The sequence below is a fragment of the Aquarana catesbeiana genome, linkage group LG05 (genome assembly GCF_042186555.1).
Source record: "Aquarana catesbeiana isolate 2022-GZ linkage group LG05, ASM4218655v1, whole genome shotgun sequence".
Lineage (NCBI taxonomy): Eukaryota > Metazoa > Chordata > Amphibia > Anura > Ranidae > Aquarana > Aquarana catesbeiana.
In genome coordinates, this window is record NC_133328.1 from 517555409 (window position 1) to 517570376 (window position 14968).

Below are 14968 nucleotides of genomic sequence, written 5' to 3' on the forward strand. Positions count from 1 at the left end.
TTGAGTATTAGCGTAGGGTACAGCACTGCATAGACTAGGCACACTTTCACACGGTCTCCCAAGATGCCATCGCATTTTGAGAGACCCGAACCTGGAACAGTTACAAAAGTTACAGTTACAAAAAAAAAGTAAAAAAAAAAAACACAAAAAAATATATAAAATAAAAACAAATAATTGTCCTTTTATTGTTCTCTCTCTATTCTCTCTCTATTGTTCTGCTCTTTTTTACTGTATTCTATTCTGCAATGTTTTATTGTTATTATGTTTTATCATGTTTGCTTTTTAGGTATGCAATTTTTTATACTTTACTGTTCACTGTTTTATTGTTAACCATTTTTTTGCTTTCAGATATGCCATTCAGCTGCAGAGCGGATTTATTTATCTTGACAGCAACAGTGTTTGCTCCCACGATACATAAAGCCGTGACTCCAGCGCTGTCGGAGGTGATTTCACCACCACAGTTAAAAAAAAGAGCATATATGCCGAAGCATGGGGGCAGCAGGGGCGGAGGAGCGATTTGCTCCTAACTTTTGTGGGTGGATGCCCCCATGCTTCGGCATATATATATTTTAGGCACAGGTTGCATTAAAAAATGTTTTATTTTTATTTTTTTTATTTGCTTTGCAGGTATGGTAAGTCTTACTGTTATACTGTAATGTTACTTTGTTTTATAGTTAACCATCATTTGCTTAGCAGGTACGCCATTCAGTTGCAGCACAGATTTATCTATCTTGACAGCAACAGCGTTTGCTCCCACGATACATAAATCCGTGACTCTAGCTCTGTAGGAGTTGATTTCACCACCACAGTTAAAAAAAAGAGCATATATGCCGAAGCATGGGGGCAGCAGGGGCGGAGGAACGATTTGCTCCTACCTTTTGGGGTGGATGCCCCCATGCTTTGGCATAAATAAATGGTGCATGTATGCTCATCATTAGAAATGGGTGGATGAAGGGAGGTATTCTAATGGTGGGCAAACCCACCGATCAATCTCTTTTTTCGTTCAGCTCACAGGCTGCATGAAAAAAAAGTTTACAATATATGCCCAACAAGGACCAGCAAAGTACTGGTATGTTGCTGGAATTTGAGTGGTTATACGAGAATGATGCCTGCAGGTTTAGGTATCATCTTGGTATCATTCTTTTCAGCCAGCAGTCAGCTTTCATGTAAAAAAAATCCTAGCAGCTAATTAGCCTCTAGACTGCTTTTACAAGCAGTGGGAGGGAATGTCCCCCCCCACCGTCTTCCATGTTTTTCTCTGGCTCTCCTGTCCCAACAGGGAACCTGAGAATGCAGCCGGTGATTCGGCCAGCTGACCATAGAGCTGATCAGAGACCAGAATGGCTCCAATCATCTCTATGGCCTAAGAAACCGGAAGCTACGAGCATTTCATGACTTAGATTTCGCCGGATGTAAACAGCGCCATTGGGAAATAGGGAAAGCATTTTATCACACCAATCTTGGTGTGGTCAGATGCTTTGAGGGCAGAGGAGAGATCTAGGGTCTAATAAACCCCAATTTTTCTAAAAAAAGAGTACCTGTCACTGCTTATTGCTATCATAGGGGATATTTACATTCCCTGAGATAACAATAAAAATGATTAAAAAAAATGAAAGCAGTTTAAAAATAAGATAAAAAAACAAAAATTAATAATTAAAAAAAGCACCCCTGTCCCCCCCTGCTCTCGCACAAAGGTGAACACATGCATCGGTCTGGCGTCAAATGTAAACAGCAATTGCCCCATGCATGTGAGGTATCACCACGAAGGTCAGATTGAGGGCAGTAATTTTAGCAGTAGACCTCCTCTGTAAATCTAAAGTGGTAACCTGTAAAGGCTTTTAAAGGCTTTTAAAAATGTATTTAGTTTGTCGCCACTGCACGTTTGTGCACAATTTTAAAGCATGTCGTGCTTGGTATCTATGTGCTTGGCCTAAGATCATCTTTTTTATCTCATCAAACATTTGCGCAATATAGTGTGTTTTAGTGCATTAAAATTAAAAAAAGTGTGTTTTTTCCCCAAAAAATGCGTTTGAAAAATCGCTGCGCAAATACTGTGTGAAAAAAAAAATGAAACACCACCATTTTAATCTGTAGGGCCTTTGCTTTAAAAAATATATAATGTTTGGGGTTCAAAGTAATTTTCATGCAAAAAGAATAATTTTTTCATGTAAACAAAAAGTGTCAGGAAGGGCTTTGTCTTCAAGTGGTTAGAAGAGTGCGTGATGTGTGACATAAGCTTCTAAATGTTGTGCATAAAAAGCCAGGACAGTTCAACCCCCCCCAAATTACCTCATTTTGGAAAGTAGACACCCAAAGTTATTTTCTGAGAGGCATGTCGAGTCCATGGAATAATTTATATTGTGACACAAGTTGCGGGAAAAGACAATTTTTTTTTTTTTTGCACAAAGTTGTCACTAAATGATATATTGCTCAAACATGCCATGGGAATATGTGAATTTACACCCCAAAATACATTCTGTTGCTTCTCCTGAGTACGGGGATACTTTTTGGGAGCCTAGCCGTGTACGGGACCCCGAAAACCTAGCACCGCCTTCAGGCTTTCTAAGGGTGTAAATTTTTTATTTCACTCTTCACTGCCCCCCCCAAATGACCCCATTTTGGAAAGTAAAAACCCCAAGCTATTTGCTGAGAGGTATGGTGAGTATTTTGCAGACCTCACTTTTTGTCACAAAGTTTTGAAAATTGAAAAAAGAAAAAAAATGTTTTTCTTGTCTTTCTTCATTTTCAAAAACTAACGAGAGCTGCAAAATACTCACCATGCCTCTCAGCAAATAGCTCTGGGTGTCTACTTTCTAAAATGGGGTCATTTGGGGGGGGGGAGGTTGTGCCATCTGGGCATTTTATGACATTCAAAACTGTGATAGGTAGTGAGGAGTAAAATCAAAAATTTACACCCTTAGAAATCCAGAAGGCGGTGCTTGGTTTTGGGGCCCCGTACGTGTCTAGGCTCCCAAAAAGTCCCACACATGGGGTATCCCCGTACTCAGGAGAATCAGCAGAATGTATTTTGGGGTGCAATTCCACATATGCCCATGGCCCATGTGAGCAATATATCATTTAGTGACAACTTTGTGCAAAAAAAAAAGGTTTGTAATTTTCCTGCAACTTGTGGCAAAATATAAAATACTCCATGGACTCAACATGCCTCTCAGCAAATAGCCTGGGGTGTCTACTTTCCAAAATGGGGTCATTTGTGGGGGTTTTGTACCATCTTGGCATGTTATGGCCTTCAAAACTGTGATAGGTAGTGAGGAGTGAAATAAAAAATTTACGCCCTTAGAAATCCTGAAGGCGGTGCTTGGTTTTTGGGTCCCCGTATGCGGCTAGGCTCCCAAAAAGTCCCACACATGTGGTATCCCTGTACTCAGGAGAAGCAGCAGAATGTATTTTGGGGTGTAATTCCACATATGTCCATGGCATGTTTGAGCAATATATCATTTAGTGACAACTTCGTGCAAAGAAAAAAGTTTGTAATTTTCCTCAACTTGTGTCAAAATATAAAATATTCCATGGACTCACCGTGCCTCTCAGCAAATAGCTTGGGGTGTCTACTTTCCAAAATTGGGTCATTTGGGAGGGGGGGTTGTGCCATCTTGGCATTTTATGCCCTTCAAAACTGTGATAGGTAGTGAGGAGTGAAATCAAAAATTTACGCCCTTAGAAATACTGAAGGCGGTGCTTGGTTTTTGGGGCCCCGTATGCGGCTAGGCTCCCAAAAAGTCCCACACATGTGGTATCCCCATACTCAGGAGAGGCAGCTAAATGTATTTTGGGGCACAATTTCACATATAATCATGGCAGGTGTGAGCAATATATCATTTAGTGACAACTTTTTGTAATTTTTTTTTTATCATTATTCAATCACTTTGGACAAAAAAAGTAATATTCAATGGGCTCAACATGCCTCTCAGCAATTTCCTTGGGGTGTCTACTTTCCAAAATGGGGTCATTTGGGCTGGTTTTGTACTGCCCTGCCATTTTAGCACCTCAAGAAATGAGATAGGCAGTCATAAACTAAAAGCTGTGTAAATTCCAGAAAATGTACCCTAGTTTGTAGATGCTATAACTTTTGCGCAAACCAATAAGTATACGCTTATTGACATTTTTTTACCAAAGACATGTGGCCGAATACATTTTGGCCTAAATGTATGACTAAAATTGATTTTATTGGATTTTTTTATAACAAAAACTAGAAAATATCATTTTTTTCAAAATTTTTGGTCTTTTTCCGTTTATATTGCAAAAAAACAAAAACGCAGAGGTGATCAAATACCATCAAAAGAAAGCTCTAATTGTGGGGAAAAAAGAACGCAAATTTCGTTTGGGTACAGCATTACATGACCGCGCAATTAGCAGTTAAAGCGACGCAGTGCCAAATTGTAAAAAGTGCTCTGGTCAGGAATGGGGTAAATCCTTCCGGGGCTGAAGTGGTTAAAGGGTTGGCTTGGCACTTATCTCTCCTCCTTTTACCTTAATATTAATGTGATACCTACGTTATAATGTGTATAAAAAACTTCAATTGTGCTGAATAAACAGATAGATAGATTAAACAGAAGAATAGTGCAGTTAACAGCTTACAGTATATGAAGTACACATCTACTGTAATAATAGTTTAGAGGCAAGAGGATGTAGTCACAAGCAGTGGTGGCTGGTGCTCAAAATTTTTGGGGCGCTAATAAACTGAAAAATTCTGAAAAATAGTTAAAAAAAAACATCAATTGCAGCCTCACCGTGCCTATCACATATAGCCACTGTGCCCAGCAAATGCAGCCACTGTGCCCAGCAAATGCAGCCACTGTTCCTATCATATGCAGCCATTGTACCCACCAAATACAGCCACTGTGCACATCAAATGCAGCCACTGTGCCCATCAAATGCAGCCAATGTGCCCATCATATGCAGCCACTGTGCCCATCATATGCAGCCACTGTGCCTATCAAATGCAGCCACTGTGCCTATCAAATGCAGCCGCTGTGCCCATCAAATGCAGCCGCTGTGCCCATCAAATGCAGCCGCTGTGCCCATCAAATACAGCCACTGTGCACATCAAATGCATCCAGTGTGCCCATCAAATGCAGCCAATGTGCCCATCATATGCAGCCACTGTGCCCATCAAATACAGCCACCGTGCCCATCAAATGCAGCCACCGTGCCCATCAAATGCAGCCACCGTGCCCATCAATTGCAGCCAATGTGCCCATCATATGCAGCCACTGTGCCCATCATATGCAGCCACTGTGCCCATCAAATGCAGCCACTGTGCCCATCAAATGCAGCCACTGTGCCCATCATATGCAGCCACTGTGCCTATCAAATGCAGCCACTGTGCCCATCATATGCAGCCACTGTGCCCATCAAAATGCAGCCACTGTGCTCATCATATGCAGTGACTGTGCCTATCAAATGCAGCCACTGTGCCCATCAAATGCAGCTACTGTACTCATCAAATGCAGCCACTGTGCCCATCAAATACAGCCACTGTGCCCCTCATGTGCAGCCACTGTGCCTATCAAATGCAGCCACTGTGCCTATCCTATGCAGCCACTGTGCCCATCAAATGCAGCCAAAATACCCATCAAATACAGCCACTGTGCCATCAAATGCAGCCAAAATACCCATCAAATATAGCCACTGTGCCATCAAATGCAGCCATTGTGCCTATTAAATGCAGCCACTGTGCCCATCATATGCAGCCACTGTGCCATCATATGCAGCCACTGTGCCTATCAAATGCAGCCGCTGTGTCCATCATGTGCAGCCACTGTGCCCACTGAATACAGTCACTGTGCCCATCATGTGCAGCCACTGTGCCCACCAAATACAGCCACTGTGCCCATCATTTGCAGCCACTGTGTCCACCAAATATAATCACTTTGCCCATCAAATGCAGCCCCTGTGCCCACTGACCTCCCCACTTGCAGGGCTCACAGCTCTGGCGGCATCCCCAACCCCCCTGCGCACTCTCTGACCGCACCCCCAACCCACCGAACGCGGTTCTGGCAGACCCCCTGGCACTTACCACCAGGCAGCAGCTCCTCTCCAAGTGCACCAGAGCGGCGGCGACCTCCGCTCCAGCTCGTGTATCCTCCGCCCCTCTTCCATTGCGCCAGGCATCCAATAGGGTGGCCTGGTGCTTTGGCCAATCAGGAAACCGGTCTGACACCCTGCCTTCTGATTGGTGGGGAGGAAGGTTAGTGTGAAAACAATGCCCAGAGGAAAAGGAGCGTTAGGGAACATATGAACCAAAGGTGCGGTTCCACCTATGCTGAGCCCCTAGATAAATAGTTAAAGTGGACAGAGATCCACAATGGGTAACAGGGTTACCAAGTCCACAGGGACTAAGAATAATGCAGATTAAACAGCTAGAGAAACATGTTTCTATTTGAGCAGGATGGATCAAGGGTGACAAACAAATTAACACTAGACATAAAGGGAAATTTTGATATTGAGTTGTGGAATTACCGTATTTATCGGCGTATAACACGCACCGGCGTATAACACGCACCCCAATTTAGGAGGGAATTTTAAGGAAAAAAAAACTTTTAGGAGGGAAGTTGAAGGGAAAAAAACTTACATTTAAATGCCCATCATTGCAGCCTTCTCAGTGCAGCCTTGCCCCAGTGCAGCCATGTCAGTGCAGCCTTGTCAGTGCAGCCTTCCCCAGTGCAGCCTTCCCCAGTGCAGCCATGTCAGTGCAGCCTTCTCAGTGCAGCCTTCTCAGTGCAGCCATGTCAGTGCAGCCATGTCAGTGCAGCCATGTCAGTGCAGCCTTCCCCAGTGCAGCCTTCCCCAGTGCAGCCTTCCCCAGTGCAGCCTTCCCCAGTGCAGCCTTGTCAGTGCAGCCTTCCCCAGTGCAGCCTTGCCCCAGTGCAGCCTTGCCCCAGTGCAGCCTTCGATCCCCTGTCCCTGCTTGCTGGGCTTCAAAATCGCTGACCGCGATTTGAAAATGGCGCCGCCGGCGCCGAAATACACAGAGCCGGTCATCGGCTCTTTCCGGCGGGTCTCGTTCACTTTCGGCTCCACTCGTAGTCCCGAGCGGAGCTATCCGAGTAGGTTCGGATAGCTCCGCTCGGGACTACGAGTGAAACCGAAAGTAAACGAGAGCCGCCGGAAAGAGCCGAGGACCGGCTCTGTGTATTTCGGCGCCGGCGGCGCCATTTTCAAATCGCGGTCGGCGATTTTGATATTTTGACAGCTCGGGATCGCAGGGGATCGGCGTATAACACGCACCTGCGACTTTCCCCTGATTTTAAGGGGAAAAAAGTGCGTGTTATATGCCGATAAATACGGTAATTTAGGGTCAGGCACCACAACTAGTAAATTCGAAAACATGGAAAATGCCAAAACAAAAATCAGATTCAAATTTTATAGGAATAGTATAATTTTCAGCCCTGGCCCAGACACAATACTTTACATGTGGTCAGAGAAGGATAGCATATGGCTGTCCATCTAATCATAGGAGCTAGAGTAAGTTGAGTACAGGATTACAGTACATGGCATGCAGGGGATATCAGAACAAAATAAAGAAAGCAGAATTTAGGGAGGTAAAACTAACTTAAGCAGGGAAATTTTGAAGAGAGTTTTTTTTTGTTTAATAATTATTTATTGTGAATTCAAATAGAAATCAATACAAAATAAAATGTATGAAAGTAAAAAGTAAAAGAAAGATAATATATCAATATAATAAGTTACAGATCTCTTAAACATGTAACTCCCAAAATGTAATTTACTTATCCAAGAAATTGTACATATTGCATACATTACCACCTACAGTACATAAGACACGTCATTTTCAATTCTTTTTTTTTTAAGAAAGAAGAGGGGGAAGAAAGAAAAGAAAAAAAAAGGGGGGGGGGAGTTAAGGAAAGGAAAGCAAATATGTACTACGACAAATGCCAAACATTAGATAGAATAAAAGTAGGCCATGATTAGTCAAAAATTAACCTCATTAACATTCAAGATTGAAATCCATTAAAGATAAAAAACAGTTAGAGGTCTGAAATTATATTATAGTACAGTGTAGTAGTTTCAAACCCAAACCAGATTGAACCCCTAGCCATATATGTTAGGTCTTCCATCAAATTAAGATTAATTTTATAAGTTAACCACGCAATCACCTCAATCTAATCTCTTGATTACCCTGTAGGTAGCTGTCAATAATGATATGTGTCCCCACACCCGAATCAAGTTTATCAAAGTAAAAATTTTAGGGTTGCAGAAAAAGCCTAAATGGGAAAGAAATTATATTTTGAAGTGAAACAAACTACCGAATGGTGACCCCTAAGTGATAGCACCCCCTCTGGAGGGTGTATTAATATAATATTTAACAAGTGAACATTAGTATTTATGAGCAATCAATATAATCAAAGGAGTAGATAACCAAACAGGGATGGTGCAACCCCCTTGTGTACTCTATAGATCATAAATGTGTTAAAACTATTTATGAAACACCAGCCCAAACAAAAACTTCAACGTGCATATCTTTTTTTCTGACTCCATGCATATATGTAAATTGCAGTCCAAAACTGTGCAATCTTCCTTTTTTGTTGTGTTGAAAATTCTTAAATGTGCAAAGACCACCATGTGACTCCATCACCATTAGTCTTAACAGTTCACCTCCATTCATTGACCTATATGTTAATAAGTCAAAAGCGCATTTGCCCTTTAGGCTGGGACCAGCAAAAGTAATGGCTGCAGATTCTTATGCAGAAAGACTCTCAAAGATGACAGCTCAAATGACCAAAACTCTTCATAAATCAATTCCTCTTAATTGGGATATAAGGTGCTCAAAAGAACACAGAAAGAACCATCATCGTTGCAACAAGCATAAAAACTTCAGATTTATTAAAAAAAAAATATCTTAAAATACACTCTTTTTTTTTATGTGCACAATGTCTAGTGCACTTAAGTGTAATAGCAGTTACTGGGACACTAGCCTCTTAAGAAGCATAAACCACCGATATCACCTCTTATGCCCTGTACACACGGTCGGACATTGATCAGACATTCCGACAACAAAATCCATGGATTTTTTCCGACGGATGTTGGCTCAAACTTGTCTTGCATACACACGGTCACACAACGTTGTCGGAAAATCTGATCGTTCTGAACGCGGTGATGTAAAACATGTAAGTCGGGACTATAAACGGGGCAGTAGCCAATACCTTTCGTCTCTTAATTTATTCTGAGCATGCCTGGCACATTGTGCGTCGGATTTGTGTACACACGATCGGAATTTCTGACAACGGATTTTGTTGTCGGAAAATTTTATAGCATGCTCTCAAACTTTGTGTGTCGGAAATTCCTATGGAAAATGTGTGATGGAGCCTACACACGGTCGGAATTTCCGACAGCAAGGTCCTATCACACATTTTCCATCGGAAAATCCTATCATGTGTACAGGGCATTAGTGTTTGTTGACATCCAAAAATGCAATGACGTGAATGGTTCCACCCCAAAGCGTTTTATCACAAACACGTAACTTTCTCAAGGGAGAAAGTAAGAAAGTCATGTGGTGGTGTTGAAATGCATTGGGCGGGGCCAGTGACATTATTGTGTTGTCGGATGGCAATAAACAGGGTGGTGTACCCGTCTGGTTCGGGGGCTTTGCCCAGGGGCATTGATTATAAAGCTGCATAGAATTCTTCCTCTGTGAATTCTGCTTTAAGCTTTTGGAGAGACCAAGTGGGGAGTTTGGGAAGATGCACCTGCAGCAAATACTGTAGAGAAAAGAGTTAAAAGAAAGCGAGAGAATGATATGCTTGTGTTGTGTAAAAATTGGAAAAATGTAAGAGATTTTAAAGAGATAATCATTTATTTGTGTGAATGGGTATGCTGGGGCTTTAGGTCCTACATCTTTTGTGTGTACTGTTAGCTCTGTACAGATGTGACCCCCTCCCTTTTTCTCTTTCTCATGAAAATTAGTGTGCTGGGATGAGACATCAGTGATAAGACTGGCAAGGACACCCATTATATGACTACTAGTAATAATAACAATATGTACCTGGTTAGTTAATCTGATAAACAATGTGATCACAATTATTTTGAATCTGTTTTTGAAACATGGTAAAATGAATGTTAAATTTAAAAGTGCATATAGTATAAAATAACACAAATTAAACATCCTTTGATATGGAAACAGTGCATTTAAAAAAAAAGGAAATGAGGTGAAACATCCTCTTTTAGGCTCTGTTCACACTGCAGTGATGCGGGAACCCTGCAAATCCACTGCAGGTTCCTGCATCGCATGTCTCCTGGCGGCAGTTCACACTGCCCTATGCGAACTGCTGGGAGTGCCAATTGAAGGTAATGACACCCCCAAATCAGTTTGCATATCGCAGTGCAAACTGCAAATTCGGACAGGAATCGGATCGTGCTTCGGACCAAAAAAAGGGTACTGTGTGAGTTTGGCCCAATTGCGATACAAATTCAGCCACACTATCTGTATGTCTGAAATTGAATCTCACAGATATTGCATGTGATTTGCACTGCAGTGCAGTGCAAATCACATCCAATGTCAAACATTGCACCAGTGGGAACTGGCCCTTAAAGATTTATAGCTGAGTAATTGGGAATAGGGTGTGATATTGAGATTATCACTTGAGTATTAATTTCTGATATGATGTAAACAATTTTAACTAATGATATAGATATATTTTAGTTGGTTTGGGCAGCCTTTGGTTGAAATGAAATACAGGTTATTGGGAAAAATTGTAATATGGGGTTACTGTAGATTAAGGTGAGGTGGTTATACTGCATAATACTTAACAGGGCCTAGATAGACGGAATACAAAATAACCTTTTCTATAAAAATGAAATCTGAAGGTCTGATAATTACTTGATGTGCGGTCCATGATGTGACACACACACATCCTCTTACCCATACACAGGCTCAGATTTTCTGCTGATTTTTGTCTTCATATTTACCAAAACCATGTAGTGCAAGAGCCTGCCTGATTGCATACAAATTGAAACTCCTAAGGTTTGACCTCATATTATATGGTTTTGGTAAATCTGAAGACAAAAATCAGCAGAAAATCTGATAGTGTGCATGGGGCTTTAGGATAGATGCCACCTGCAGCCAGCTGTTTTATAGTTTTTTGATCTGGCTTCTGATTTTTCTGTTCAGATTGTTTATACTTTTTGCTTTTATTTTATTTTTATTTTTGAAATCCAAAGCAGAATGTGTGGATTGTGAAATCATGTGTCTTTTCCTTGTAATTGCAATGGTAAGCTGAAGAAAACCTGGGATTTATGGATATCTCTGCATGATCGCACAGTATTGTTATAAAATATTATGTTGTGACATGAAGGACCTGCTAAAACTAACAACAGAGCAAGCAAAGATTATAATATTGGCAGGAAAAGGTTGTCTTTTTAGAACATGAAACTGAAGTTCTTACACAAAGAGCATGATAGAAAAAAAAAGCCGTTGAGATATATTTCATGCAAGCTGCATTCAGTAATGAAGGGCTTACTCAGCTATATCAGAGCAGTAGCTGCATGCAAGGTGCTACTAGACAAAGTTACAGACATTATTTTGGCAATTATTTAATGGTCCCACATTCCTTGCAGCAAATATTGCAAACAGCCAAGCTTAACATTTTTCCAATGAAAGGATCACAAAATATGAATTTGTATTGTTGTTTATGTACAACTCTAGCAATAAAAGAATTGTACCATTGAACCCAGTCACCTTATTGGCTGTATTGGAGGAGGCTGGAGACAAAAAAAACAACTTGTTCAATTCATGATGTAAGAATAAGCTGCTGTGATCCCAGTGTAGGACACAGTCCCTCAAGACCCAGATATTTGCTTTTTTGTAAATTTGATCCCAGTTTTATACCTAGGATGGCAAGATCCATAACAAATATGCAGTAATCACCCAGAAGGACACTCTGTATTCAGTCATTGAATCCTGTTTCCCCAGGTCAAGAAGCAGAGCTTTATGCTTTGGCTTGATTGGCTATCTTCAGCCTTCCAGCTTTTTGCTGAGGTAGCCAAAATAAAATTAAAATGCATACATTGAAAACAGACCAAATGCCTAAGAATGCTGCATTACAGCCCCAGACACTTACTGGGCCTGTGCACCTCACAAATTTCACCCTAGTCCTGGCCCAGTAGAGCTGAGGTTAATAATGAAACTTTCATTCCAATCTGGAATCCCTATTGCGAGATAACAAACTGAAAAAAACCCTTATCTACCATATATAAGGCACTACTGCCATCAATACATTTTGGTCTTGAAACTCTACAGGCCAAATGGTGGGTAAATTTCCCTGAACTAGATACGGTAGATTGGGAAGAGTTGTGGGAATACCCCTTTCTTCAATTAGTAGCGGTAAATGACCGCTTAATTCAATTTAGGCTTCTACATCAGGTGTATTTAACTCTGCAATGCAATGCATTGCTGAATAAAATATATCCCGGGGCCTACCCTAGCAGTTGGAAGTGTGGTAATCTAGAAGCAGTGTCATATATTATGGTCCTATCCCAAACTGTGCTCTTTCTGGGAGGAGGTAGTGCAGTTTATAACCTCGCTATTAACAATTCCAATCCCAGAGACCATATTGTTTTACTTGTTACCATAGGTGTTACCAAAAACTGAACATCCCTTTCAGAGATTACAAAAAGATACAGTATATCTAGATGTACAGGTTAGGATCTTATGAGTATGCACTTGTCTGCATGGACATGTTTTGTGAATGGCCAAGAGTTTGGACAGTGACAAGTGCTACTGCAAAGGTCACAGTAAAAAGTGTTATCAGAAGTAGTTTGTAAATGCAGAAAGATAAAGCTAGATTTTATGGGAGTTTTATGGGAGTTCTTAAAAGAAGGTTTGACATCTTATTTTACACCCTTACCATCTACAATGAAGTGGAAAAAGTAGAATAGCTAAAGGGGATGTCAGAAACTAGAAAACTATAGCCTGAATGTCTTCTAATATTTTATTTAAGCCCCTAAGGAGATATTGGACTCACTTGCTTATATTTTTCTCAGAAGCTGAAGGCCTCCACTTGGATCTCGCAGAGAATGTTGCTGACCTATTAAAGTTTTTGACAAACTCATTTATGTGTTTTCTCCCCAATTCCAGATCCTAACAGTTTGGAAGGATCTCATAAACTAAAGCCAGGTGACTTATGGATTGTTAAGAGACATTTATATATAAGGAAATGATTGGAGACACAACACAGCATCTGTTTCATGTACAGTTTACAAACATTTAAGGAAAAGTCACCTGGATCCACATCAGACACTGCAAAAATAACTAAATTAAAGTATCTCTTTATTTGGTTTGTTTCCCCTCTTAGAATCACTATTTATTCAAATGCTTTAATTGTAATGGATAAAAATATATATTTTTAATGTGATTTAAAAAGTAGTTCAGCCATGTTGAAGTCATATTGTCTTTTATATGTCTTCCATTTTAAGTAGAATTGTCTGTGTTTAACTATACTGATAACTTAACATGTCTACAATTAAGCTACAAGACCATTCTGGCCACATGATCTGAGTGCACAGCCAATTACTCTATACATTTTAATGTATCAAACATTTGTTTTTCTGAAAGTTTTCATTACAATAAATGGTCATTTTTCTTATAATATAGCTGCTCTCAACTATTATATTCTCCTCAATGGGATTTGCCTAATTGGCCAGGACTACCTCCACCTAAGCATATGGAGGTTCCAGGTTAAAGGTGATAGCAGGTATGGTTAGTGATTAAAATGTAAAATGTTGATCAAAGGAGGGGATATTATAAAAGAAATTGTACATTTTGTATGTAGCACCCTTGTCCCAAAGCAGGGCTATAGGTAAATTTAGTTGTGCTGAGTAGTAGCCAACCTGGTTAATTTGTAGTTTCTAGAGGTCAAATGGCTTTCCTTCTAATCCTGTTTTAGCTGTGGTTTCTCCTTTTTGTCAGTAGGTGGTGCTGTTGCCTTTGATAATAATATGATGAGCTACAGTGAATTCAGGTTATGAATAAACATACCTTTCTCAGCCAATCAGACTGGCTGCTGTGAATGCTGGGAGAAGGTATTTATTTGAAAGAAATCAGGTGATCTGGGTCTTCCCCGCCCAGGCTGCAGTCTGAGTGGGATGTGTGCGAAACAGCTCCTGGCTGCTAGGCCCGAAGCCTGAGGCCTATTCAGGTGCTCTTCTGGCTGCTAGGCCTATCTGGGTGTTCAAGATTCTGCTGAGAAAACTCTGCTCAATATTCAGAAACAATTCTGAGAGGGATGGATTTCTAGAGAAGTACCAGAGGTGACTCTTCATGGACCAGGGATCCATGAGGTGGCTGGGAGAGCTTCAGCAGAGAACTCATCCAAAAGAATTCAGTATGTTGCAGTGAGTAAAGCTCAGTTATTATTGGAGACAGCCTATCCTACAAAGTACAGATGTGCTGGTTCAGCTTAAAGGCTCTTTTTCTGTACTGCTGTCTGCCTAATATCACCTTTTTGGCTAAGGAGTCTGCCTATCTGCTGATCATTACTATTTTTGACTAAGGGTGTCTGCGCCCTATCCCCTCTCTCCTGCATTTTTCCTGTTGTGAGAAAGAAAACTTCTCTTTGTTCAAGCATAAAAGTTACTGGCACCCAATTTCTATCTTGTTCATCACCCACCATGCCTAGTAACCTGCACACTGAGGAAGAATGTCAGCCCTTCCTGCCTCTGGGGATCACCACCAGGCTCCCGGAATATTGGGGTAGGCGCTACATATATAACTGTATTCTAATTTGAATGCTTTGCCTATATATTGAACTCATTGTGCACATATGATTTACATGTTGCATTCTTTTGAGTCCTAAATAGAATTTAGTCTGCCTATGTTAAGCCTCTTGTTACCATAAAGCCGCATACACACGAGTGGAATGTCCGACAGAAAAAGTCAGACGGAAGCTTTTCATCGTATATTCCGATCGTGTGTATGCCTGATTTATTTTTT